Consider the following 26,566-nt stretch of genomic DNA (forward strand, 5'->3'; position numbering starts at 1 on the left):
ATATATTAAAATCATCTTTCCAGCTTGAATTTCAATGATGCATTGGGGCAACGATTTTGTGAGAAACATCTTCACCCTTAAATAAAGATTTTCTTAATTCCTTACCTGTGTGCTAATTAGATATCACCTTGTTTTCACATTAAACAGACTTCCACATGAGAAAGCAGCAAGGATGCAGTGGCGTTAATGTTTCCTGGTGTCAACCTGTATTATTTCAGTAGATATTGAAATGAGGATGCATCTTGCTGCCTTTCCAATGAAGCAAGTTTAATTTAGTAATAGGTGAAAAACCATCCCTACAAATATGTTAATCAGATACTTGGCTTTGTGGACACTTTTCAGAGAACAAATTAGTTAGCATAAAAATAAAGCCAGAAAATGAAGAGCTGTTTAATCACTCAATTGGATTTTTCTGCCAGCATATTTCTTTTTCTCTGCAACCCACTGCCAAATTGAGCTTCCTAGCTGTTTTTATAAAATCACTGAATCAAATCTAACTCTGATTACATCAGAGAAGGCCAGGTACCCTACACCATAACAGGGGGTTTGAAATTTTGACTTGTCTACTTAAAGATCACCAAAATCTGATAACAAGGTCAATTAAGTCCCTGGGTGGGATTGAACAACCAACCTTTTGGTTAATAGCCTTACACACTAACTGATTGCGCCACAGCTACACTTTGCAAAAGTACATACTGACAAAGGCTAATAAGCATTCATCTAGAACGATTCCTAGAAACATTTTAAAAAGTCAATAATGTGGAGAGTTTTTGTAAGATGTTTCTTCCATCAACCAATGAAGAAACACATTGGTACTTTCCCATGATAAGTGAGTGCTTCAGGACCTCTTGCACTTACATGTGCAGCAGAGTACTGTAATGGAAGCATGCTGGGTCCATAACCCAGAGGTAGGCAGATTGAAACTATCCTCTGCTATATGCATTTTTTTTTGTTAATTAAAGTAATCCAAAACTGGGATTGATATTTTTGCTCTTTTATTTTTACTTAAAGTACAATAACTTTTACCATTTTAATTTGTTTTAATAGTATATTGACAGTATTGTTTTCTTTCAAAAATCCACTTAATTTTCTTTACCCGATTATTAAAATGGTAATTGACAAAAACAAACTACATTGTCACCAGAAGAGCAATACAAAATGTACAAGTGATATATTAAAATCATCTTTCCAGCTTGAATTTCAATGATGCATTGGGGCAACGATTTTGTGAGAAACATCTTCACCCTTAAATAAAGATTTTCTTAATTCCTTACCTGTGTGCTAATTAGATATCACCTTGTTTTCACATTAAACAGACTTCCACATGAGAAAACAGCAAAGATGCAGTGGCGTTAATGTTTCCTGGTGTCAACCTGTATTATTTCAGTAGACATTGAAATGAAGATGCATCTTGCTGCCTTTCCAATGAAGCAAGTTTAATTTAGTAATAGGTGAAAAACCATCCCTACAAAGGTGTTAATCAGAGACTTGGCTTTGTGGACACTTTTCAGAGAACAAATTTGTTAGTATAAAAATAAAGCCAGAAAATGAAGAGCTGTTTAATCACTCAATTGGATTTTTCTGCCATCATATTTCTTTTTCTCTGCAACCCACTGCTAAATTGTTCTTCCTAGCTGTTTTTATAAAATCACTGAATCAAATCTAACTCTGATTACATTAGAGAAGGCCAGGTACCCTACACCATAACAGGGGGTTTGAAATTTTGACTTGTCTACTTAAAGATCACCAAAATCTGATAACAAGGTCAATTAAGTCCCTTGGTGGGATTGAACCACCAACCTTTTGGTTAATAGCCTTACACACTAACTGATTGCGCCACAGCGACACTTTTCAAAAGAACATACTGACAAAGGCTAATAAGCATTCATCTAGAACGATTCCTAGAAACATTTTAAAAAGTCAATAATGTGGAGAGTTTTTGTAAGATGTTTCTTCCATCAACCAATGAAGAAACACATTGGTACTTTCCCATGATGAGTGAGTGCTTCAGGATCTCTTGCACTTACATGTGCAGCAGAGTACTGTAATGGAAGCATGCTGGGTCCATAACCCAGAGGTAGGCAGATTGAAACTATCCTCTGCTATATGCATTTTTTTTGTTAATTAAAGTAATCCAAAACTGGGATTGATATTTTTGCTCTTTTATTTTTACTTAAAGTACAATAACTTTTACCATTTTAATTTGTTTTAATAGTATATTGACAGTATTGTTTTCTTTCAAAAATCCTATTAATTTTCTTTACCCGATTATTAAAATGGTAATTGACAAAAACAAACTACATTGTCACCAGAAGAAGAGCAATACAAAATGTACAAGTGATATATTAAAATCATCTTTCCAGCTTGAATTTCAATGATGCATTGGGGCAACGATTTTGTGAGAAACATCTTCACCCTTAAATAAAGATGTTCTTAATTCCTTACCTGTGTGCTAATTAGATATCACCTTGTTTTCACATTAAACAGACTTCCACATGAGAAAACAGCAAAGATGCAGTGGCGTTAATGTTTCCTGGTGTCAACCTGTATTATTTCCGTAGATATTGAAATGAGGATGCATCTTGCTGCCTTTCCAATGAAGCAAGTTTAATTTAGTAATAGGTGAAAAACCATCCCTACAAAGATGTTAATCAGATACTTGGCTTTGTGGACACTTTTCAGAGAACAAATTTGTTATCATAAAAATAAAGCCAGAAAATGAAGAGCTGTTTAATCACTCAATTGGATTTTTCTGCCAGCATTTTTCTTTTTCTCTGCAACCCACTGCTAAATTGTGCTTCCTAGCTGTTTTTTTATAAAATCACTTAATCAAATCTAACTCTGATTACATCAGAGAAGGCCAGGTACCCTACACCATAAGAGGGGGTTTGCAATTTTGACTTGTCTACTTAAATATTACCAAAATCTGATCACAAGGTCAATTACGTCCCTGGATGGGATTGAACCACCAACCTTTTGATTAATAGCTGAACACACTAACCGATTGCGCCACAGAGACACTTTGCGAAAAGTACATACTGACAAAGACTAATAAGCATTCATCTAGAACGTTTCCTAGAAAAACTTTAAAAAGTCAATAATCTGGAGAGTTTTTGTAAGATGTTTCTTCCAGCAACCAATGAAGAAACACATTGGTACTTTCGCATGATGAGTGAGTGCTTCAGGATCTCTTGCACTTACATGTGCAGCAGAGAACTGCAATGGAAGCATGCTGGGCCCATAACCCAGAGGTAGGCAGATTGAAACTATCCTTTGCTATATGCATTTTTTTTTTGTTCATTAAAGTAATCCAAAACTGGGATTGATATTTTAGCTTTTATTTTTACTTAAAGTACAATAACTTTTACCATTTTAATTTGTTTTAATAGTATATTGACAGTATTGTTTTCTTTCAAAAATCCAATTAATTTTCTTTACCCGATTATTAAAATGGTAATTGACAAAAACAAACTACATTGTCACCAGAAGAGCAATACAAAATGTACAAGTGATATATTAAAATCGTCTTTCCAGCTTGAATTTCAATGATGCATTGGGGCAACGATTTTGTGAGAAACATCTTCACCCTTAAATAAAGATTTTCTTAATTCCTTACCTGTGTGCTAATTAGATATCACCTTGTTTTCACATTAAACAGACTTCCACATGAGAAAGCAGCAATGATGCAGTGGCGTTAATGTTTCCTGGTGTCAACCTGTATTATTTCAGTAGATATTGAAATGAGGATGCATCTTGCTGCCTTTCCAATGAAGCAAGTTTAATTTAGTAATAGGTGAAAAACCATCCCTACAAATATGTTAATCAGATACTTGGCTTTGTGGACACTTTTCAGAGAACAAATTCGTTAGCATAAAAATAAAGCCAGAAAATGAATAGCTGTTTAATCACTCAATTGGATTTTTCTGCCAGCATATTTCTTTTTCTCTGCAACCCACTGCTAAATTGTGCTTCCTAGCTGTTTTTTTTATAAAATCACTTATTCAAATCTAACTCTGATTACATCAGAGTAGGCCAGGTACCCTACACCATAAGAAGGGGGTTTGAAATTTTGACTTGTCTACTTAAAGATCACCAAAATCTGATAACAAGGTCAATTACATCCCTGGGTGGGATTGAACCACCAACCCTTTGATTAATAACCAAACACACTAACAGATTGCGCCACAGAGACACTTTACAAACGTACATACTGACAAAGGCTAATAAGCATTCATCTAGAACGTTTCCTAGAAAAACTTTAAAAAGTCAATAATCTGGAGAGTTTTTGTAAGATGTTTCTTCCATCAACCAACGAAGAAACACATTGGTACTTTCCCATGATGAGTGAGTGCTTCAGGATCTCTTGCACTTACATGTGCAGCAGAGTACTGCAATGGAAAAATGCTGGGCCCATAACCCAGAGGTAGGCAGATTGAAACTATCCTCTGCTATATGCATTTTTTTTTGTTAATTAAAGTAATCCAAAACTGGGATTGATATTTTTGCTCTTTTATTTTTACTTAAAGTACAATAACTTTTACCATTTTAATTTGTTTTAATAGTATATTGACAGTATTGTTTTCTTTCAAAAATCCACTTAATTTTCTTTACCCTATTATTAAAATGGTAATTGACAAAAACAAACGACATTGTCACCAGAAGAGCAATACAAAATGTACAAGTGATATATTAAAATCATCTTTCCAGCTTGAATTTCAATGATGCATTGGGGCAACGATTTTGTGAGAAACACCTTCACCCTTAAATAAAGATTTTCTTAATTCCTTACCTGTGTGCTAATTAGATATCACCTTGTTTTCACATTAAACAGACTTCCACATGCGAAAGCAGCAAGGATGCAGTGGCGTTAATGTTTCCTGGTGTCAACCTGTATTATTTCAGTAGACATTGAAATGAGGATGCATCTTGCTGCCTTTCCAATGAAGCAAGTTTAATTTAGTAATAGGTGAAAAACCATCCCTACAAAGGTGTTAATCAGAGACTTGGCTTTGTGGACACTTTTCAGAGAACAAATTTGTTAGCATAAAAATAAAGCCAGAAAATGAAGAGCTGTTTAATCACTCAATTGGATTTTTTTGCCAGCATATTTCTTTTTCTCTGCAACCCACTGCTAAATTGTGCTTCCTAGCTGTTTTTATAAAATCACTGAATCAAATCTAACTCTGATTACATCAGAGAAGGCCAGGTACCCTACACCATAACAGGGGGTTTGAAATTTTGACTTGTCTACTTAAAGATCACCAAAATCTGATAACAAGGTCAATTACGTCCCTGGGTGGGATTGAACCACCAACCTTTTGGTTAATAACCATACACACTAACTGATTGCGCCACAGCGACACTTTGCAAAAGTACATACTGACAAAGGCTAATAAGCATATATCTAGAACGTTTCCTAGAAACATTTTAAAAAGTCAATAATGTGGAGAGTTTTTGTAAGATGTTTCTTCCATCAACCAATGAAGAAACACATTGGTACTTTCCCATGATAAGTGAGTGCTTCAGGACCTCTTGCACTTACATGTGCAGCAGAGTACTGTAATGGAAGCATGCTGGGTCCATAACCCAGAGGTAGGCAGATTGAAACTATCCTTTGCTATATGCATTTTTTTTTGTTAATTAAAGTAATCCAAAACTGGGATTGATATTTTTGCTCTTTTATTTTTACTTAAAGTACAATAACTTTTACCATTTTAATTTGTTTTAATAGTATATTGACAGTATTGTTTTCTTTCAAAAATCCAATTAATTTTCTTTACCCGATTATTAAAATGGTAATTGACAAAAACAAACTACATTGTCACCAGAAGAGCAATACAAAATGTACAAGTGATATATTAAAATCATCTTTCCAGCTTGAATTTCAATGATGCATTGGGGCAACGATTTTGTGAGAAACATCTTCACCCTTAAATAAAGATTTTCTTAATTCCTTACCTGTGTGCTAATTAGATATCACCTTGTTTTCACATTAAACAGACTTCCACATGAGAAAGCAGCAAGGATGCAGTGGCGTTAATGTTTCCTGGTGTCAACCTGTATTATTTCTGTAGATATTGAAATGAGGATGCATCTTGCTGCCTTTCCAATGAAGCAAGTTTAATTTAGTAATAGGTGAAAAACCATCCCTACAAAGGTGTTAATCAGAGACTTGGCTTTGTGGACACTTTTCAGAGAACAAATTTGTTAGCATAAAAATAAAGCCAGAAAATGAAGAGCTGTTTAATCACTCAATTGGATTTTTTTGCCAGCATATTTCTTTTTCTCTGCAACCCACTGCTAAATTGTGCTTCCTAGCTGTTTTTATAAAATCACTGAATCAAATCTAACTCTGATTACATCAGAGAAGGCCAGGTACCCTACACCATAAGAGGGGGTTTGAAATTTTGACTTGTCTACATAAAGATCACCAAAATCTGATAACAAGGTCAATTACGTCCCTGGGTGGGATTGAACCACCAACCTTTTGGTTAATAGCCTTACACACTAACTGATTGCACCACAGCGACACTTTGCAAAAGCATATACTGAAAAAGGCTAATAAGCATTCATCTAGAACGTTTCCTAGAAACATTTTAAAAAGTCAATAATGTGGAGAGTTTTTGTAAGATGTTTCTTCCATCAACCAATGAAGAAACACATTGGTACTTTCCCATGATGAGTGAGTGCTTCAGGATCTCTTGCACATACATGTGCAGCAGAGTACTGTAATGGAAGCATGCTGGGTCCATAACCCAGAGGTAGGCAGATTGAAACTATCCTCTGCTATATGCATTTTTTTTGTTAATTAAAGTAATCCAAAACTGGGATTGACATTTTTGCTCTTTTATTTTTACTTAAAGTACAATAACTTTTACCATTTTAATTTGTTTTAATAGTATATTGACAGTATTGTTTTCTTTCAAAAATTCACTTAATTTTCTTTTCTGTGTGCTAATTAGATATCACCTTGTTTTCACATTAAATAGACTACCACATGAGAAAGCAGCAAGGATGCAGTGGCGTTAATGTTTCCTGGTGGTAGTGGGGTACTGTGTTTGTGCTTTCCTCTGGTCAGCTCTGGTAAAAGTCAGATTTCTTTGTCTCAGATCTTCCTCTAGCCTTGTTCTTCTTTCGAGAGTTCCCTTGTGCTGCCTCAGTTGGATCTCCTTCACTTGACAGGGGCGTACCCGAGCAGCGACCCTCCCCAGCACTAGCCCAACTCCTACTTACCTGCCAGGTGAGATACTATGATCATGAAGGTGCTTCTCCCAGGGCAAGGCTCACCCATTGCACTCTGGGTGTGCTGCTCCTGCGATTTCCCCAAATGTGGGAAACTTGACTGCATAATTTGTGTTTCCCCTGGTCGGCTCTCGTATAATTCAGATCTCTTTGTCTCAGGTCTCTCTCCAGCCTAGTTTGCTGTCTGTTTCCACTTCTCTTTTCTTAAACCGCTCCCTTCTATGCCCTTGCGCACCTTAATTAAATCTAACTCTGATTACGTCAGAGAAGGCCAGGTACCCTACACCATAAGAGGGGGTTTGAAATTTTGACTTGTCTACTTAAAGATCACCAAAATCTGATCACAATGTCAATTACATCACTGGGTGGGAACCTTTTGGTTAATAGCCCATGTAAGTGCAAGAGATCCTGAAGCACTCACTCATCATGGGAAAGTACCAATGTGTTTCTTACAAAAATTCTCCAGATTATTGACTTTTTAAAGTTTTTCTAGGAAACGTTCTAGATGAATGCTTATTAGCCTTTGTCAGTATGTACTTTCGCAAAGTGTCGCTATGGCGCAATCAGTTAGTGTGTATGGCTATTAACCTAAAGGTTGGTGATTCAATCCCACCCAGGGACGTAATTGACCTTGTTATCAGATTTTGGTGATCTTTAAGTAGACAAGTCAAAATTTCAAACCCCCTCTTATGGTGTAGGGTACCCGGCCTTCTCTGATGTAATCAGAGTTAGATTTGATTAAGTGATTTTATAAAAAACAGCTAGGAAGCACAATTTAGCAGTGGGTTGCAGAGAAAAAAAATTATGCTGGCAGAAAAGTCCAATTGAGTGATTAAACAGCTCTTCATTTTCTGATTTTATGTTTATGCTAACAAATTTGCTCTCTGAAAAGTGTCCACAAAGCCAAGTCTCTGATTAACACCTTTAGTAGGAATGGTTTTTCACCTATTACTGAATTAAACTTGCTTCATTGGAAAGGCAGCAAGATGCATCCTCATTTCAATGTCTACTGAAATAATACAGGTTGACACCAGGAAACATAAACGTCACTGCATCCTTGCTGCTTCCTCAAGGGGAAGTCTGTTTAATGTGAAAACAAGGTGATATCTAATCAGCACACAGGTAAGGAATTAAGAAAATCTTTCTTTATGGGTGAAGATGTTTCTCACAAAATTGTTGCACCAAGGCATCATTGAAATTAAAGCTGGAAAGATGATTTTAATATATCACTTGTATATTTTGTACTGCTCTTCTGGTGACAATGTAGTTTGTTTTTGTCAATTACCATTTTAATAATAGGGTAAAGAAAATTAAGTGGATTTTTGAAAGAAAACAATACTGTCAATATACTATTAAAACAAATTAAAATGGTAAAAGTTATTGTACTTTAAGTAAAAATAAAAGAGCAAAAATATCAATCCCAGTTTTGGATTACTTTAATTAACAAAAAACAATGCATATAGCAGAGGATAGTTTCAATCTGCCTACCTCTGGGTTATGGACCCAGCATGCTTCCATTACAGTACTCTGCTGCACATGTAAGTGCAAGAGATCCTGAAGCACTCACTCATCATGGGAAAGTACCAATGTGTTTCTTCATTGGTTGATGGAAGAAACATCTTACAAAAACTCTCCAGATTATTGACTTTTTAAAGTTTTTCTAGGAAACGTTCTAGATGAATGCTTATTAGCCTTTGTCAGTATGTACTTTCGCAAAGTGTCTCTGAGGCACAAACAGTTAGCGTGTTCAGTTGTTAACCAAAAGGTTGGTGGTTCAATCCCACCTAGGGACGTAATTGACCTTGTTATCAGATTTTGGTGATCTTTAAGTAGACAAGTAAAAATTTCAAACCACCTCTTATGGTGTAGGGTACCTGGCCTTCTCTGATGTAATCAGAGTTAGATTTGATTAAGTGATTTTATAAAAAAAACAGCCACAAAGCACAATTTAGCAGTGGGTTGCAGAGAAAAAGAAATATGCTGGCAGAAAAATCCAATTGAGTGATTAAACAGCTCTTCATTTTCTGGCTTTATTTTTATGCTAACAAATTTGTGCTCTGAAAAGTGTCCACAAAGCCAAGTATCTGATTAACACCTTTGTAGGGATGGTTTTTCACCTATTATTAAATTAAACTTGCTTCATTGGAAAGGCAGCAAGTGATGTCATCCAAGCAGTGGGTCAAGGTTGGCTTCAAACCTCGTCTGCTTATGAAAAGAGAAAAGGGGTATGCAGGGCATGGCGGCCTTTTGCGGTGCTTGGATGACCCCTAGTTCGCATTAAATAATGCAGTCGAGTTTCCCACATTTGGGGAAATCACAGGGGTCAGCATACCCAGAATGCAATGAATGAACCGCACCCTGGGAGAACAGTCTTCATGACCATGGTATCTCCTATGCAAAATAAGTATGATTTGGGATAGGGCTGGGGAGGGCCGCTGCTCAGGCACATCTCTGTCAAGTAAAGGAGATTCAACTGAGGCAGCACAAGGGAACTCTCATCTGGGGACAACAACTGCAGGGAGAACACATATTTTCAGATGAACATGGGAGGGCAGAAGGCTGCCTAATACTGAAGCACCCCCAAACAACAAACCAAATGCAACAACTAGTGCAAGCATTCCTGGGGGAAGGCCTTCTAGGCTGGCGATGACCGCTCTTAGCGATTCCATCTTGAACTTGAACCTTTTCAAGTATAGGTTCAGGGATTTTAAATTTAATATGGGTCTGACCAAACCGTCCGGTTTTGGGACTACAAACAGGGTCGAATAATTTCCCTTTCCTTGTTGAAGCAGGGGAACCTTGACCACCACCTGTTGAAGATACAATTTGTGAATTGCATTTAACACTATCTCCCTTTCCTGGGGAGAAGATGGTAGGGCCGATTTGAAAAACCGGCGAGGAGGCACCTCTTCGAATTTCAGCTTGTAACCCTGAGAAACAATTTCTATTGCCTAGGGATCCACCTGCGAATGAACCCAGATGTGGCTGAAAACTCGAAGACGTGCCCCCAACTGGGCGGACTCCTTTAGCGGAGCCCCAGCGTCATGCGGTGGATTTTGTAGAGGCCGGGGAGGACTTCTGTTCCTGGGAACTAGCTGTGTTGTGCAGCTTCTTCCCTCTGCCCTTACCTCTGGCAAGAAAGGACGCACCTCGTACTTTCTTGTTTCTCTGTGATCGAAAGGACTGCATTTGATAATGTGGTGCTTTCTTAGGCTGTGAGGGAATATAAGGCAAAAAATTTGATTTACCAGCTGTAGCTGTGGAGACAAGGTCCGAGAGACCTTCCCCAAACAATTCCTCACCCCTGTAAGGTAAAACCTCCATATGCCTTTTTGAGTCGGCATCACCTGTCTATTGCCGGGTCCATAGGACTCGTCTAGCAGAAATCGACATAGCGTTTATTCTAGAACCCAGTAGACTAATGTCACTTTGAGCATCTCTCATATATAGGACAGCATCTTTTATATGCCCTATGGTCAATAACATAGCATCCTTATCTAGGGTCTCAATCTCTGCTGATAAGGTATCTGTCCATGACCTTGTTATCAGATTTTGGTGATCTTTAAGTAGACAAGTCAAAATTTCAAACCCCCTTCTTATGGTGTAGGGTACCTGGCCTTCTCTGATGTAATCAGAGTTAGATTTGATTAAGTGATTTTATAAAAAAAACAGCTAGGAAGCACAATTTAGCAGTGGGTTGCAGAGAAAAAGAAAAATGCTGGCAGAAAAATCCAATTGAGTGATTAAACAGCTCTTCATTTTCTGGCTTTATTTTTATGATAACAAATTTGTTCTCTGAAAAGTGTCCACAAAGCCAAGTATCTGATTAACATCTTTGTAGGGATGGTTTTTCACCTATTACTAAATTAAACTTGCTTCATTGGAAAGGCAGCAAGATGCATCCTCATTTCAATATCTACGGAAATAATACAGGTTGACACCAGGAAACATTAACGCCACTGCATCTTTGCTGTTTTCTCATGTGGAAGTCAGTTTAATGTGAAAACAAGGTGATATCTAATTAGCACACAGGTAAGGAATTAAGAACATCTTTATTTAAGGGTGAAGATGTTTCTCACAAAATCGTTGCCCCAATGCATCATTGAAATTCAAGCTGGAAAGATGATTTTAATATATCACTTGTACATTTTGTATTGCTCTTCTGGTGACAATGTAGTTTGTTTTTGTCAATTACCATTTTAATAATCGGGTAAAGAAAATTAATAGGATTTTTGAAAGAAAACAATACTATTAAAACAAATTAAAATGGTAAAAGTTATTGTACTTTAAGTAAAAATAAAAGAGCAAAAATATCAATCCCAGTTTTGGATTACTTTAATTAACAAAAAAAATGCATATAGCAGAGGATAGTTTCAATCTGCCTACCTCTGGGTTATGGACCCAGCATGCTTCCATTACAGTACTCTGCTGCACATGTAAGTGCAAGAGATCCTGAAGCACTCACTCATCATGGGAAAGTACCAATGTGTTTCTTCATTGGTTGATGGAAGAAACATCTTACAAAAACTCTCCACATTATTGACTTTTTAAAATGTTTCTAGGAATCGTTCTAGATGAATGCTTATTAGCCTTTGTCAGTATGTTCTTTTGCAAAGTGTCGTTTTGGCGCAATCAGTTAGTGTGTAAGGCTATTAACCAAAAGGTTGGTGGTTCAATCCCACCCAGGGACTTAATTGACCTTGTTATCAGATTTTGGTGATCTTTAAGTAGACAAGTCAAAATTTCAAACCCCCTGTTATGGTGTAGGGTACCTGGCCTTCTCTAATGTAATCAGAGTTAGATTTGATTCAGTGATTTTATAAAAACAGCTAGGAAGAACAATTTAGCAGTGGGTTGCAGAGAAAAAGAAATATGCTGGCAGAAAAATCCAATTGAGTGATTAAACAGCTCTTCATTTTCTGGCTTTATTTTTATACTAACAAATTTGTTCTCTGAAAAGTGTCCACAAAGCCAAGTCTCTGATTAACACCTTTGTAGGGATGGTTTTTCACCTATTACTAAATTAAACTTGCTTCATTGGAAAGGCAGCAAGATGCATCTTCATTTCAATGTCTACTGAAATAATACAGGTTGACACCAGGAAACATTAACGCCACTGCATCCTTGCTGCTTTCGCATGTGGAAGTCTGTTTAATGTGAAAACAAGGTGATATCTAATTAGCACACAGGTAAGGAATTAAGAAAATCTTTATTTAAGGGTGAAGATGTTTCTCACAAAATCGTTGCCCCAATGCATCATTGAAATTCAAGCTGGAAAGATGATTTTAATATATCACTTGTACATTTTGTATTGCTCTTCTGGTGACAATGTAGTTTGTTTTTGTCAATTACCATTTTAATAATCGGGTAAAGAAAATTAAGTGGATTTTTGAAAGAAAACAATACTGTCAATATACTATTAAAACAAATTAAAATGGTAAAAGTTATTGTACTTTAAGTAAAAATAAAAGAGCAAAAATATCAATCCCAGTTTTGGATTACTTTAATTAACAAAAAAAATGCATATAGCAGAGGATAGTTTCAATCTGCCTACCTCTGGGTTATGGACCCAGCATGCTTCCATTACAGTACTCTGCTGCACATGTAAGTGCAAGAGGTCCTGAAGCACTCACTTATCATGGGAAAGTACCAATGTGTTTCTTCATTGGTTGATGGAAGAAACATCTTACAAAAACTCTCCACATTATTGACTTTTTAAAATGTTTCTAGGAATCGTTCTAGATGAATGCTTATTAGCCTTTGTCAGTATGTACTTTTGCTAAGTGTAGCTGTGGCGCAATCAGTTAGTGTGTAAGGCTATTAACCAAAAGGTTGGTTGTTTAATCCCACCCAGGGATTTAATTGACCTTGTTATCAGATTTTGGTGATCTTTAAGTAGACAAGTCAAAATTTCAAACCCCCTGTTATGGTGTAGGGTACCTGGCCTTCTCTGATGTAATCAGAGTTAGATTTGATTCAGTGATTTTATAAAAACAGCTAGGAAGCACAATTTGGCAGTGGGTTGCAGAGAAAAAGAAATATGCTGGCAGAAAAATCCAATTGAGTGATTAAACAGCTCTTCATTTTCTGGCTTTATTTTTATGCTAACTAATTTGTTCTCTGAAAAGTGTCCACAAAGCCAAGTATCTGATTAACATATTTGTAGGGATGGTTTTTCACCTTTTACTAAATTAAACTTGCTTCATTGGAAAGGCAGCAAGATGCATCCTCATTTCAATATCTACTGAAATAATACAGGTTGACACCAGGAAACATTAACGCCACTGCATACTTGCTGCTTTCTCATGTGGAAGTCTGTTTAATGTGAAAACAAGGTGATATCTAATTAGCACACAGGTAAGGAATTAAGAAAATCTTTATTTAAGGGTGAAGATGTTTCTCACAAAATCGTTGCCCCAATGCATCATTGAAATTCAAGCTGGAAAGATGATTTTAATATATCACTTGTACATTTTGTATTGCTCTTATGGTGACAATGTAGTTTGTTTTTGTCAATTACCATTTTAATAATAGGGTAAAGAAAATTAAGTGGATTTTTGAAAGAAAACAATACTGTCAATATACTATTAAAACAAATTAAAATGGTAAAAGTTATTGTACTTTAAGTAAAAATAAAAGAATGAACCTCACCCTGGGAGAATAATCTTCATGACCATGGTATCTCCTATGCAAAATAAGTATGATTTGGAATAGGGCTGGGGAGGGCCGCTGCTCATGCACATCTCTGTCAAGTAAAGGAGATTCAACTGAGGCAGCACAAGGGAACTCTCATCTGGGGACAACAACTGCAGGGAGAACACATATTTTCAGATGAACATGGGAGGGCAGAAGGCTGCCTAATACTGAAGCACCCCCAAACAACAAACCAAATGCAACAACTAGTGCAAGCATTCCTGGGGGAAGTTCTGCAGAAGACGGATTTGCATACGGTGATGTCATCCAAGCAGTGGGTCAAAGTTGGCTTCAACCCTCATCTGCATATGAAAAGAGAAAAGGGGCGTGCAGGGCATGGCGGCCTTTTGCGGTGCTTGGATGACCCCTAGTTCGCATTAAACACCTCAACCCTCCTTTGGTGTGGGGCTCATGTTGGCCATGCCCCATCCCCTGAAGCATTCAAGCAGATTTCTTGCAGCAGCTGGGCACTGTAACAGCTCCAGAGCTGCTCTGTAAGGCAAGTAAAAGGGTGTGGGCCCTGCAGCACTACCTGTAGTTTGCATTGTGCATTGGAAGGCACAAAGTAAGCAGACGGGAGGAGAAGTCAGGATAGTGCACAAGGGTATAGAAGGGAGCGGCTGAAGAAAAGAGAAGTGGAAACAGACAGCAAACTAGGCTGGAGAGAGACCTGAGACAAAGAGATCTGAATTATACGAGAGCCGACCAGGGGAAACACAAATTATGCAGTCAAGTTTCCCACATTTGGGGAAATCGCAGGGGCAGCACACCCAGAGTGCAATGGGTGAGCCTTGCCCTGGGAGAAGCACCTTCATGATCATAGTATCTCACCTGGCAGGTAAGTAGGAGTTGGGCTAGAGCTGGTGAGGGTCTCTGCTCGGGCACCCCCCTGTCAAGTGAAGGAGATCCAACTGAGGCAGCACAAGGGAACTCTCAAAAGAAGAACAAGGCTCTGAAACAAAGAAATCTGACTTTTACCAGAGCTGACCAGAGGAAAACACAAACACAGTCCCCCACTACCACAAATAAAGCAGTCGAGTTTCCCACATTTGGGGAAATCACAGGGGTCAGCATACCCAGAATGCAATGAATGAACCTCACCCTGGGAGAATAATCTTCATGACCATGGTATCTCCTATGCAAAATAAGTATGATTTGGGATAGAACTGGGGAGGGCCGCTGCTCAGGCACATCTCTGTCAAGTTAAGGAGATTCAACTGAGGCAGCACAAGGGAACTCTCATCTGGGGACAACAACTGCAGGGAGAACACATATTTTCAGATGAACATGGGAGGGCAGAAGGCTGCCTAATACTGAAGCACCCCCAAACAACAAACCAAATGCAACAACTAGTGCAAGCATTCCTGGGGGAAGGCCTGCCGCAGATGGATTTGCATATGGTGATGTCATCCAAGCAGTGGGTCAAAGTTGGCTTCAACCCTCGTCTGCATATGAAAACAGAAAAGGGGCGTGCAGGGCATGGTGGCCTTTTGCGGCGCTTGTCTGACCCCTAGTTTGCATTAAACACCTCCACCCTCCTTCGGTGTGGGGCTCATGTTGGCTATGCCCCAGCCCCTGAAGCATTCAAGCTGATTTCTTGCAGCAGCTTGGCACTGTAACAGCTCCAGAGCTGCTCTGTAAGGCAAGTAAAAGGGTGTGGGCCCTGCAGCACTACGTGTAGTTTGCATTGTGCATTGGAAGGCACAAAGTAAGCAGACGGGAGGAGAAGTCAGGATAGTGCACAAGGGTATAGAAGGGAGCGGCTGAAGAAAAGAGAAGTGGAAACAGACAGCAAACTAGGCTGGAGAGAGACCTGAGACAAAGAGATCTGAATTATACGAGAGCCGACCAGGGGAAACACAAATTATGCAGTCAAGTTTCCCACATTTGGGGAAATCGCAGGAGCAGCACACCCAGAGTACAATGGGTGAGCCTTGCCCTGGGAGAAGCACCTTCATGATCATAGTATCTCACCTGGCAGGTAAGTAGGAGTTGGGCTAGAGCTGGGGAGGGTCGCTGCTCGGGTACCCCCCTGTAAAGTGAAGGAGATCCAACTGAGGCAGCACAAGGGAACTCTCGAAAGAAGAACAAGGCTAAAGGAAAATCTGAGACAAAGAAATCTGACTTTTACCAGAGCTGACCAGAGGAAAGCACAAACACAGTCTCCCACTACCACAAATAATGCAGTCAAGTTTCCCACATTTGGGGAAATCACAGGGGTCAGCATACCCAAAATGCAATGAATGAACCTCACCCTGGGAGAATAATCTTCATGACCATGGTATCTCCTATGCAAAATAAGTATGATTTGGAATAAGGCTGGGGAGGGCCGCTGCTCATGCACATCTCTGTCAAGTAAAGGAGATTCAACTGAGGCAGCACAAGGGAACTCTCATCTTGGGACAACAACTGCAGGGAGAACATATATTTTCAGATGAACATGGGAGGGCAGAAGGCTGCCTAATACTGAAGCACCCCCAAACAACAAACCAAATGCAACAACTAGTGCAAGCATTCCTGGGGGAAGGCCTGCCGCAGATGGATTTGCATATGGTGATGTCATCCAAGCAGTGGGTCAAAGTTGGCTTCAACCCTCGTCTGCATATGAAAAGAGAAAAGGGGCGTGCAGGGCATGGTGGCCTTTTGCGGCGCTTGGCTGACCCCTAGTTTGCATTAAACACCTCCACCCTCCTTTGGTGTGGGGCTCATGTTGGCTATGCCGCAGCCCCTGAAGCATTCAAGCTGATTTCTTGCAGCAGCTGGGCACTGTAACAGCTCCAGAGCTGCTCTGTAAGGCAAGTAAAAGGGTGTGGGCCCTGAAGCACTACCTGTAGTTCGCATTGTGCGTTGGAAGGCACAAAGTAAGCAGACAGGAGGAGAAGTCAGGATAGTGCGCAAGGGCATAGAAGGGAGCGGCTCAAGAAAAGAGAAGTGGAAACAGACAGCAAACTAGGCTGGAGAGAGACCTGAGACAAAGAGATCTGAATTATACGAGAGCCGACCAGGGGAAACACAAATTATACAGTCAAGTTTCCCACATTTGGGGAAATCGCAGGAGCAGCACACCCAGAGTGCAATGGGTGAGCCTTGCCCTGGGAGAAGCACCTTCATGATCATAGTATCTCACCTGGCAGGTAATTAGGAGTTGGGCTAGAGCTGGGGAGGGTCGCTGCTCGGGTACCCCCCTGTAAAGTGAAGGAGATCCAACTGAGGCAGCACAAGGGAACTCTCGAAAGAAGAACAAGGCTAGAGGAAAATCTGAGACAAAGAAATCTGACTTTTACCAGAGCTGACCAGAGGAAAGCACAAACACAGTCCCCCACTACCACAAATAATGCAGTTGAGTTTCCCACATTTGGGGAAATCACAGGGGTCAGCATACCCAAAATGCAATGAATGAACCTCACCCTGGGAGAAAAATCTTCATGACCATGGTATCTCCTATGCAAAATAAGTATGATTTGGAATAGGGATGGGGAGGGCCGCTGCTCATGCACATCTCTGTCAAGTAAAGGAGATTCAACTGAGGCAGCACAAGGGAACTCTCATCTGGTGACAACAACTGCAGGGAGAACACATATTTTCAGATGAACATGGGAGGGCAGAAGGCTGCCTAATACTGAAGCACCCCCAAACAACAAACCAAATGCAACAACTAGTGCAAGCATTCCTGGGGGAAGTTCTGCAGAAGACGGATTTGCATACGGTGATGTCATCCAAGCAGTGGGTCAAAGTTGGCTTCAACCCTCATCTGCATATGAAAAGAGAAAAGGGGCGTGCAGGGCATGGCGGCCTTTTGCGGTGCTTGGATGACCCCTAGTTCGCATTAAACACCTCCACCCTCCTTTGGTGTGGGGCTCATGTTGGCCATGCCCCATCCCCTGAAGCATTCAAGCTGATTTCTTGCAGCAGCTGGGCACTGTAACAGCTCCAGAGCTGCTCTGTAAGGCAAGTAAAAGGGTGTGGGCCCTGCAGCACTACCTGTAGTTTGCATTGTGCATTGGAAGGCACAAAGTAAGCAGACGGGAGGAGAAGTCAGGATAGTGCACAAGGGTATAGAAGGGAGCGGCTGAAGAAAAGAGAAGTGGAAACAGACAGCAAACTAGGCTGGAGAGAGACCTGAGACAAAGAGATCTGAATTATACGAGAGCCGACCAGGGGAAACACAAATTATGCAGTCAAGTTTCCCACATTTGGGGAAATCGCAGGGGCAGCACACCCAGAGTGCAATGGGTGAGCCTTGCCCTGGGAGAAGCACCTTCATGATCATAGTATCTCACCTGGCAGGTAAGTAGGAGTTGGGCTAGAGCTGGGGAGGGTCGCTGTTCGGGCACCCCCCTGTCAAGTGAAAGAGATCCAACTGAGGCAGCACAAGGGAACTCTCGAAAGAAGAACAAGGCTAGAGGAAGATCTGAGACAAAGAAATCTGACTTTTTCCAGAGCTGACCAGAGGAAAGCACAAACACAGTCCCCCACTACCACAAATAATGCAGTCGAGTTTCCCACATTTGGGGAAATCACAGGGGTCAGCATACCCAGAATGCAATGAATGAACCTCACCTTGGGAGAACAATCTTCATGACCATGGTATCGCCTATGCAAAATAAGTATGATTTGGGATAGGGCTGGGGAGGGCCGCTGCTCAGGCACATCTCTGTCAAGTAAAGGAGATTCAACTGAGGCAGCACAAGGGAACTCTCATCTGGGGACAACAACTGCAGGGAGAACACATATTTTCAGATGAACATGTGAGGGCAGAAGGCTGCCTAATACTGAAGCACCCCCAAACAACAAACCAAATGCAACAACTAGTGCAAGCATTCCTGGGGGAAGGCCTGCAGCAGATGGATTTGCATATGGTGATGTCATCCAAGCAGTGGGTCAAAGTTGGCTTCAACCCTCGTCTGCATATGAAAAGAGAAAAGGGGCGTGCAGGGCATGGCGGCCTTTTGCAGTGCTTGGATGACCCCTAGTTCGCATTACACACCTCCACCCTCCTTCGGTGTGGGGCTCATGTTGGCTATGCCCCAGCCCCTGAAGCATTCAAGCTGATTTCTTGCAGCAGCTGGGCACTGTAACTGCTCCAGAGCTACTCTGCAAGGCAAGTAAAAGGGTGTGGGCCCTGCAGCACTACCTGTAGTTCGCATTGTGCGTTGGAAGGCACGAAGTAAGCAGACGGGAGAAGTCAGGATAGTGCGCAAGGGCATAGAAGGGAGCGGCTCAAGAAAAGAGAAGTGGAAACAGACAGCAAACTAGGCTGGAGAGAGACCTGAGACAAAGAGATCTGAATTATACGAGAGCCGACGAGGGGAAACACAAATTATGCAGTCAAGTTTCCCACATTTGGGGAAATCGCAGGAGCAGCACATCCAGAGTGCAATGGTTGAGCCTTGCCCTGGGAGAAGCACCTTCATGATCATAGTATCTCACCTGGCAGGTAAGTAGGAGTTGGGCTAGAGCTGGGGAGGGTCGCTGCTCGGGTTCCCCCCTGTGAAGTGAAGGAGATCCAACTGAGGCAGCACCAGGGAACTCTCGAAAGAAGAACAAGGCTAGAGGAAGATCTGAGACAAAGAAATCTGACTTTTACCAGAGCTGACCAGAGGAAAGCACAAACACAGTCTCCCACTACCACAAATAATGCAGTCAAGTTTCCCACATTTGGGGAAATCACAGGGGTCAGCATACCCAAAATGCAATGAATGAACCTCACCCTGGGAGAAAAATCTTCATGACCATGGTATCTCCTATGCAAAATAAGTATGATTTGGAATAGGGCTGGGGAGGGCCGCTGCTCATGCACATCTCTGTCAAGTAAAGGAGATTCAACTGAGGCAGCACAAGGGAACTCTCATCTTGGGACAACAACTGCAGGGAGAACATATATTTTCAGATGAACATGGGAGGGCAGAAGACTGCCTAATACTGAAGCACCCCCAAACAACAAACCAAATGCAACAACTAGTGCAAGCATTCCTGGGGGAAGGCCTGCCGCAGATGGATTTGCATATGGTGATGTCATCCAAGCAGTGGGTCAAAGTTGGCTTCAACCCTCGTCTGCATATGAAAAGAGAAAAGGGGCGTGCAGGGCATGGTGGCCTTTTGCGGCGCTTGGCTGACCCCTAGTTTGCATTAAACACCTCCACCCTCCTTTGGTGTGGGGCTCATGTTGGCTATGCCCCAGCCCCTGAAGCATTCAAGCTGATTTCTTGCAGCAGCTGGGCACTGTAACAGCTCCAGAGCTGCTCTGTAAGGCAAGTAAAAGGGTGTGGGCCCTGCAGCACTACCTGTAGTTCGCATTGTGCGTTGGAAGGCACAAAGTAAGCAGACAGGAGGAGAAGTCAGGATAGTGCGCAAGGGCATAGAAGGGAGCGGCTCAAGAAAAGAGAAGTGGAAACAGACAGCAAACTAGGCTGGAGAGAGACCTGAGACAAAGAGATCTGAATTATACGAGAGCCGACGAGGGGAAACACAAATTATGCAGTCAAGTTTCCCACATTTGGGGAAATCGCAGGAGCAGCACATCCAGAGTGCAATGGTTGAGCCTTGCCCTGGGAGAAGCACCTTCATGATCATAGTATCTCACCTGGCAGGTAAGTAGGAGTTGGGCTAGAGCTGGGGAGTGTCGCTGCTCGGGTTCCCCCCTGTGAAGTGAAGGAGATCCAACTGAGGCAGCACCAGGGAACTCTCGAAAGAAGAACAAGGCTAGAGGAAGATCTGAGACAAAGAAATCTGACTTTTACCAGAGCTGACCAGAGGAAAGCACAAACACAGTCTCCCACTACCACAAATAATGCAGTCAAGTTTCCCACATTTGGGGAAATCACAGGGGTCAGCATACCCAAAATGCAATGAATGAACCTCACCCTGGGAGAAAAATCTTCATGACCATGGTATCTCCTATGCAAAATAAGTATGATTTGGAATAGGGCTGGGGAGGGCCGCTGCTCATGCACATCTCTGTCAAGTAAAGGAGATTCAACTGAGGCAGCACAAGGGAACTCTCATCTTGGGACAACAACTGCAGGGAGAACATATATTTTCAGATGAACATGGGAGGGCAGAAGACTGCCTAATACTGAAGCACCCCCAAACAACAAACCAAATGCAACAACTAGTGCAAGCATTCCTGGGGGAAGGCCTGCCGCAGATGGATTTGCATATGGTGATGTCATCCAAGCAGTGGGTCAAAGTTGGCTTCAACCCTCGTCTGCATATGAAAAGAGAAAAGGGGCGTGCAGGGCATGGTGGCCTTTTGCGGCGCTTGGCTGACCCCTAGTTTGCATTAAACACCTCCACCCTCCTTTGGTGTGGGGCTCATGTTGGCTATGCCCCAGCCCCTGAAGCATTCAAGCTGATTTCTTGCAGCAGCTGGGCACTGTAACAGCTCCAGAGCTGCTCTGTAAGGCAAGTAAAAGGGTGTGGGCCCTGCAGCACTACCTGTAGTTCGCATTGTGCGTTGGAAGGCACAAAGTAAGCAGACAGGAGGAGAAGTCAGGATAGTGCGCAAGGGCATAGAAGGGAGCGGCTCAAGAAAAGAGAAGTGGAAACAGACAGCAAACTAGGCTGGAGAGAGACCTGAGACAAAGAGATCTGAATTATACGAGAGCCGACCAGGGGAAACACAAATTATACAGTCAAGTTTCCCACATTTGGGGAAATCGCAGGAGCAGCACACCCAGAGTGCAATGGGTGAGCCTTGCCCTGGGAGAAGCACCTTCATGATCATAGTATCTCACCTGGCAGGTAAGTAGGAGTTGGGCTAGAGCTGGGGAGGGTCGCTGCTCGGGTACCCCCCTGTAAAGTGAAGGAGATCCAACTAAGGCAGCACAAGGGAACTCTCGAAAGAAGAACAAGGCTAGAGGAAAATCTGAGACAAATAAATCTGACTTTTACCAGAGCTGACCAGAGGTAAGCACAAACACAGTCCCCCACTACCACAAATAATGCAGTTGAGTTTCCCACATTTGGGGAAATCACAGGGGTCAGCATACCCAAAATGCAATGAATGAACCTCACCCTGGGAGAAAAATCTTCATGACCATGGTATCTCCTATGCAAAATAAGTATGATTTGGAATAGGGCTGGGGAGGGCCGCTGCTCATGCACATCTCTGTCAAGTAAAGGAGATTTAACTGAGGCAGCACAAGGGAACTCTCATCTGGGGACAACAACTGCAGGGAGAACACATATTTTCAGATGAACATGGGAGGGCAGAAGGCTGCCTAATACTGAAGCACCCCCAAACAACAAACCAAATGCAACAACTAGTGCAAGCATTCCTAGGGGAAGTTCTGCAGAAGACGGATTTGCATACGGTGATGTCATCCAAGCAGTGGGTCAAAGTTGGCTTCAACCCTCATCTGCATATGAAAAGAGAAAAGGGGCGTGCAGGGCATGGCAGCCTTTTGCGGTGCTTGGATGACCCCTAGTTCGCATTAAACACCTCCACCCTCCTTTGGTGTGGGGCTCATGTTGGCCATGCCCCATCCCCTGAAGCATTCAAGCTGATTTCTTGCAGCAACTGGGCACTGTAACAGCTCCAGAGCTGCTCTGTAAGGCAAGTAAAAGGGTGTGGGCCCTGCAGCACTACCTGTAGTTTGCATTGTGCATTGGAAGGCACAAAGTAAGCAGACGGGAGGAGAAGTCAGGATAGTGCACAAGGGTATAGAAGGGAGCGGCTGAAGAAAAGAGAAGTGGAAACAGACAGCAAACTAGGCTGGAGAGAGACCTGAGACAAAGAGATCTGATTTATACGAGAGCCGACCAAGGGAAACACAAATTATGCAGTCAAGTTTCCCACATTTGGGGAAATCGCAGGGGCAGCACACCCAGAGTGCAATGGGTGAGCCTTGCCCTGGGAGAAGCACCTTCATGATCATAGTATCTCACCTGGCAGGTAAGTAGGAGTTGGGCTAGAGCTGGTGAGGGTCGCTGTTCGGGCACCCCCCTGTCAAGTGAAAGAGATCCAACTGAGGCAGCACAAGGGAACTCTCGAAAGAAGAACAAGGCTAGAGGAAGATCTGAGACAAAGAAATCTGACTTTTTCCAGAGCTGGCCAGAGGAAAGCACAAACACAGTCCCCCACTACCACAAATAATGCAGTTGAGTTTCCCACATTTGGGGAAATCACAGGGGTCAGCATACCCAAAATGCAATGAATGAACCTCACCCTCGGAGAACAATCTTCATGATAATGGTATCTCCTATGCAAAATAAGTATGATTTGGGATAGGGCTGGGGAGGGCCGCTGCTCAGGCACATCTCTGTCAAGTAAAGGAGATTCAACTGAGGCAGCACAAGGGAACTCTCATCTGGGGACAACAACTGCAGGGAGAACACATATTTTCAGATGAACATGGGAGGGCAGAAGGCTGCCTAATACTGAAGCACCCCCAAACAACAAACCAAATGCAACAACTAGTAAAAGCATTCCTGGGAGAAGGTCTGCAGAAGACGGATTTGCATACGGTGATGTCATCCAAGCAGTGGGCCAAAGTTGGCTGGAACCCTCATCTGCATATGAAAAGAGAAAAGGGTTAAGCAGGGCATGGCGGCCTTTTGCGGCGCTTGGATGACCCCTAGTTCGCATTAAACACCTCCATTCTCCTTCGGTGTGGGGCTCATGTTGGCTATGCCCCAGCCCCTGAAGTATTCAAGCTGATTTCTTGCAGCAGCTGGGCACTGTAACAGCTCCAGAGCTGCTCTGTAAGGCAAGTAAAAGGGTGTGGGCCCTGCAGCACTACCTGTAGTTCGCATTGTGCGTTGGAAGGCACAAAGTAAGCAGACGGGAGAAGTCAGGATAGTGCGCAAGGGCATAGAAGGGAGCGGCTCAAGAAAAGAGAAGTGGAAACAGGCAGCAAACTAGGCTGGAGAGAGACTTGAGACAAAGAGATCTAAATTATACGAGAGCCGACCAGGGGAAACACAAATTATGCAGTCAAGTGTCCCACATTTGGGGAAATCGCAGGAGCAGCATACCCAGAGTGCAATGGGTGAGCCTTGCCCTGGGAGAAGCACCTTCATGATCATAGTATCTCACCTGGCAGGTAAGTAGGAGTTGGGCTAGAGCTGGGGAGGGCTGCTGCTCGGGTACCCCCCTGTCAAGTGAAGGAGATCCAACTGAGGCAGCACAAGGGAACTCTCGAAAGAAGAACAAGGCTAGAGGAAAATCTGAGACAAAGAAATCTGACTTTTACCAGAGCTGACCAGAGGAAAGCACAAACACAGTCCCCCACTACCACAAATAATGCAGTCGAGTTTCCCACATTTGGGGAAATCACAGGGGTCAGCATACCCAAAATGCAATGAATGAACCTCACCCTCGGAGAACAATCTTCATGACCATGGTATCTCCTATGCAAAATAAGTATGATTTGGGATAGGGCTGGGGAGGGCCGCTGCTCAGGCACATCTCTGTCAAGTAAAGGAGATTCAACTGAGGCAGCACAAGGGAACTCCCATCTGGGGACAACAACTGCAGGGAGAACACATATTTTCAGATGAACATGGGAGGGCAGAAGGCTGCCTAATACTGAAGCACCCCCAAACAACAAACCAAATGCAACAACTAGTACAAGCATTCCTGGGGGAAGTTCTGCAGAAGACGGATTTGCATACGGTGATGTCATCCAAGCAGTGGGCCAAAGTTGGCTGGAACCCTCATCTGCATATGAAAAGAGAAAAGGGGTATGCAGGGCATGGCGGCCTTTTGCGGCGCTTGGATGACCCTTAGTTCGCATTAAACACCCCCACCCTCCTTCGGTGTGGGGCTCATGTTGGCTATGCCCCAGCCCCTGAAGCATTCAAGCTGATTTCTTGCAGCAGCTGGGCACTGTAACAGCTCCAGAGCTGCTCTGTACGGCAAGTAAAAGGGTGTGGGCCCTGCAGCACTACCTGTAGTTTGCATTGTGCATTGGAAGGCACTTAAGAATAGAGAAGTGGAAACAGACAGCAAACTAGGCTGGAGAGAGACCTGAGACAAAGAGATCTGAATTATACGAGAGCCGACCAGGGGAAACACAAATTATGCAGTCAAGTTTCCCACATTTGGGGAAATCGCAGGAGCAGCACACCCAGAGTGCAATGGGTGAGCCTTGCCCTGGGAGAAGCACCTACGTGATCATAGTATCTCACCTGGCAGGTAAGTAGGAGTTGGGCTAGAGCTGGGGAGGGTCGCTGCTCGGGTACCCCCCTGTCAAGTGAAGGAGATCCAACTGAGGCAGCACAAGGGAATTCTCGAAAGAAGAACAAGGCTAGAGGAAGATCTGAGACAAAGAAATCTGACTTTTACCTGAGCTGACCAGAGGAAAACACAAACACAGTCCCCCACTACCACAAATAATGCTGTCGAGTTTCACACATTTGGGGAAATCACAGGGGTCAGCATACCCAGAATGCAATGAATGAACCTCACACTGGGAGAATAATCTTTATGACCATGGTATCTCCTATGCAAAATAAGTATGATTTGGGATAGGGCTGGGGAGGGCCGCTGCTCAGGCACATCTCTGTCAAGTAAAGGAGATTCAACTGAGGCAGCATAAGGGAACTCTCATCTGGGGACAACAACTGCAGGGAGAACACATATTTTCAGATGAACATGGGAGGGCAGAAGGCTGCCTAATACTGAAGCACCCCCAAACAACAAACCAAATGCAACAACTAGTGCAAGCATTCCTGGGGGAAGGCCTGCAGCAGATGGATTTGCATATGGTGATGTCATCCAAGCAGTGGGTCAAAGTTGGCTTCAACCCTCGTCTGCATATGAAAAGAGAAAAGGGGCGTGCAGGGCATGGCGGCCTTTTGCGGCGCTTGGATGACCCCTAGTTCGCATTAAACACCTCCACCCTCCTTTGGTGTGGGGCTCATGTTGGCTATGCCCCAGCCCCTGAAGCATTCAAGCTGATTTCTTGCAGTAGCTGGGCACTGTAACAGCTCCAGAGCTGCTCTGTACGGCAAGTAAAAGGGTGTGGGCCCTGCAGCACTACCTGTAGTTTGCATTGTGCATTGGAAGGCACAAAGTAAGCAGACGGGAGAAGTAAGGATAGTGCGCAAGGCCATAGAATGGAGCAGCTTAAGAAAAGAGAAGTGGAAACAGACAGCAAACTAGGCTGGAGAGAGACCTGAGACAAAGAGATCTGAATTATACGAGAGCCGACCAGGGGAAACACAAATTATGCAGTCAAGTTTCCCACATTTGGGGAAATCGCAGGGGCAGCACATCCAGAGTGCAATGGGTGAGCCTTGCCCTGGGAGAAGCACCTTCATGATTATAGTATCTCACCTGGCAGGTAAGTAGAAGTTGGGCTAGAGCTGGGGAGGGTCGCTGCTCGGGCACCCCCCTGTCAAGTGAAGGAGATCCAACTGAGGCAGCACAAGGGAACTCTCGAATGAAGAACAAGGCTAGAGGAAGAACTGAAACAAAGAAATCTGACTTTTACCAGAGCTGACCAGAGGAAAGCACAAACACAGTCCCCCACTACCACAAATAATGAAGTTGAGTTTCCCACATTTGGGGAAATCACAGGGGTCAGCATACCCAGAATGCAATGAATGAACCTCACCCTGGGAGAACAATCTTCAAGACCATGGTCTCTCCTATGCAAAATAAGTATGATTTGGGATAGGGCTG

The 26,566-nt window shown here is 42.8% G+C and overlaps 20 non-coding genes and 4 pseudogenes across 20 annotated transcripts; 1 reads left to right on the plus strand and 23 right to left on the minus strand.

Moving 5' to 3' along the window:
- The first annotated feature begins 7,225 nt into the window (after positions 1 to 7,225).
- On the plus strand, positions 7,226 to 7,388 carry LOC135013212 (U1 spliceosomal RNA). Its single transcript, XR_010211943.1, has one exon. It is a non-coding gene; the product is annotated as a U1 spliceosomal RNA (small nuclear RNA).
- Positions 7,389 to 9,471: 2,083 nt separating this feature from the next.
- LOC135013226 (U1 spliceosomal RNA) lies at positions 9,472 to 9,650 on the minus strand (annotated as a pseudogene).
- Positions 9,651 to 14,618: 4,968 nt separating this feature from the next.
- LOC135013208 (U1 spliceosomal RNA) lies at positions 14,619 to 14,781 on the minus strand. The gene has a single exon (XR_010211939.1). It is a non-coding gene; the product is annotated as a U1 spliceosomal RNA (small nuclear RNA).
- Positions 14,782 to 14,923: 142 nt separating this feature from the next.
- LOC135013201 (U1 spliceosomal RNA) lies at positions 14,924 to 15,087 on the minus strand. The gene has a single exon (XR_010211932.1). It is a non-coding gene; the product is annotated as a U1 spliceosomal RNA (small nuclear RNA).
- Positions 15,088 to 15,761: 674 nt separating this feature from the next.
- On the minus strand, positions 15,762 to 15,924 carry LOC135013213 (U1 spliceosomal RNA). The gene has a single exon (XR_010211944.1). It is a non-coding gene; the product is annotated as a U1 spliceosomal RNA (small nuclear RNA).
- Positions 15,925 to 16,076: 152 nt separating this feature from the next.
- On the minus strand, positions 16,077 to 16,240 carry LOC135013205 (U1 spliceosomal RNA). Its single transcript, XR_010211936.1, has one exon. It is a non-coding gene; the product is annotated as a U1 spliceosomal RNA (small nuclear RNA).
- Positions 16,241 to 16,914: 674 nt separating this feature from the next.
- On the minus strand, positions 16,915 to 17,077 carry LOC135013214 (U1 spliceosomal RNA). Its single transcript, XR_010211945.1, has one exon. It is a non-coding gene; the product is annotated as a U1 spliceosomal RNA (small nuclear RNA).
- A 152-nt stretch (positions 17,078 to 17,229) lies between these two features.
- On the minus strand, positions 17,230 to 17,393 carry LOC135013206 (U1 spliceosomal RNA). Its single transcript, XR_010211937.1, has one exon. It is a non-coding gene; the product is annotated as a U1 spliceosomal RNA (small nuclear RNA).
- A 674-nt stretch (positions 17,394 to 18,067) lies between these two features.
- LOC135013209 (U1 spliceosomal RNA) lies at positions 18,068 to 18,230 on the minus strand. The gene has a single exon (XR_010211940.1). It is a non-coding gene; the product is annotated as a U1 spliceosomal RNA (small nuclear RNA).
- Positions 18,231 to 18,382: 152 nt separating this feature from the next.
- LOC135013202 (U1 spliceosomal RNA) lies at positions 18,383 to 18,546 on the minus strand. Its single transcript, XR_010211933.1, has one exon. It is a non-coding gene; the product is annotated as a U1 spliceosomal RNA (small nuclear RNA).
- A 698-nt stretch (positions 18,547 to 19,244) lies between these two features.
- On the minus strand, positions 19,245 to 19,380 carry LOC135013220 (U1 spliceosomal RNA; annotated as a pseudogene).
- A 152-nt stretch (positions 19,381 to 19,532) lies between these two features.
- Positions 19,533 to 19,696, minus strand: LOC135013203 (U1 spliceosomal RNA). Its single transcript, XR_010211934.1, has one exon. It is a non-coding gene; the product is annotated as a U1 spliceosomal RNA (small nuclear RNA).
- Positions 19,697 to 20,397: 701 nt separating this feature from the next.
- LOC135013221 (U1 spliceosomal RNA) lies at positions 20,398 to 20,533 on the minus strand (annotated as a pseudogene).
- Positions 20,534 to 20,685: 152 nt separating this feature from the next.
- On the minus strand, positions 20,686 to 20,849 carry LOC135013204 (U1 spliceosomal RNA). Its single transcript, XR_010211935.1, has one exon. It is a non-coding gene; the product is annotated as a U1 spliceosomal RNA (small nuclear RNA).
- Positions 20,850 to 21,523: 674 nt separating this feature from the next.
- LOC135013210 (U1 spliceosomal RNA) lies at positions 21,524 to 21,686 on the minus strand. Its single transcript, XR_010211941.1, has one exon. It is a non-coding gene; the product is annotated as a U1 spliceosomal RNA (small nuclear RNA).
- Positions 21,687 to 21,838: 152 nt separating this feature from the next.
- LOC135013197 (U1 spliceosomal RNA) lies at positions 21,839 to 22,002 on the minus strand. Its single transcript, XR_010211928.1, has one exon. It is a non-coding gene; the product is annotated as a U1 spliceosomal RNA (small nuclear RNA).
- A 674-nt stretch (positions 22,003 to 22,676) lies between these two features.
- Positions 22,677 to 22,839, minus strand: LOC135013207 (U1 spliceosomal RNA). Its single transcript, XR_010211938.1, has one exon. It is a non-coding gene; the product is annotated as a U1 spliceosomal RNA (small nuclear RNA).
- A 152-nt stretch (positions 22,840 to 22,991) lies between these two features.
- On the minus strand, positions 22,992 to 23,155 carry LOC135013217 (U1 spliceosomal RNA). Its single transcript, XR_010211948.1, has one exon. It is a non-coding gene; the product is annotated as a U1 spliceosomal RNA (small nuclear RNA).
- A 692-nt stretch (positions 23,156 to 23,847) lies between these two features.
- LOC135013224 (U1 spliceosomal RNA) lies at positions 23,848 to 23,989 on the minus strand (annotated as a pseudogene).
- Positions 23,990 to 24,141: 152 nt separating this feature from the next.
- LOC135013228 (U1 spliceosomal RNA) lies at positions 24,142 to 24,305 on the minus strand. Its single transcript, XR_010211954.1, has one exon. It is a non-coding gene; the product is annotated as a U1 spliceosomal RNA (small nuclear RNA).
- A 615-nt stretch (positions 24,306 to 24,920) lies between these two features.
- Positions 24,921 to 25,083, minus strand: LOC135013218 (U1 spliceosomal RNA). Its single transcript, XR_010211949.1, has one exon. It is a non-coding gene; the product is annotated as a U1 spliceosomal RNA (small nuclear RNA).
- Positions 25,084 to 25,235: 152 nt separating this feature from the next.
- Positions 25,236 to 25,399, minus strand: LOC135013211 (U1 spliceosomal RNA). Its single transcript, XR_010211942.1, has one exon. It is a non-coding gene; the product is annotated as a U1 spliceosomal RNA (small nuclear RNA).
- A 671-nt stretch (positions 25,400 to 26,070) lies between these two features.
- Positions 26,071 to 26,233, minus strand: LOC135013222 (U1 spliceosomal RNA). The gene has a single exon (XR_010211951.1). It is a non-coding gene; the product is annotated as a U1 spliceosomal RNA (small nuclear RNA).
- A 152-nt stretch (positions 26,234 to 26,385) lies between these two features.
- LOC135013199 (U1 spliceosomal RNA) lies at positions 26,386 to 26,549 on the minus strand. Its single transcript, XR_010211930.1, has one exon. It is a non-coding gene; the product is annotated as a U1 spliceosomal RNA (small nuclear RNA).
- Positions 26,550 to 26,566: the final 17 nt, after the last annotated feature.

This window comes from Pseudophryne corroboree, unplaced genomic scaffold, assembly GCF_028390025.1.
Source record: "Pseudophryne corroboree isolate aPseCor3 unplaced genomic scaffold, aPseCor3.hap2 scaffold_2677, whole genome shotgun sequence".
In the NCBI taxonomy this organism is placed as follows: domain Eukaryota; kingdom Metazoa; phylum Chordata; class Amphibia; order Anura; family Myobatrachidae; genus Pseudophryne; species Pseudophryne corroboree.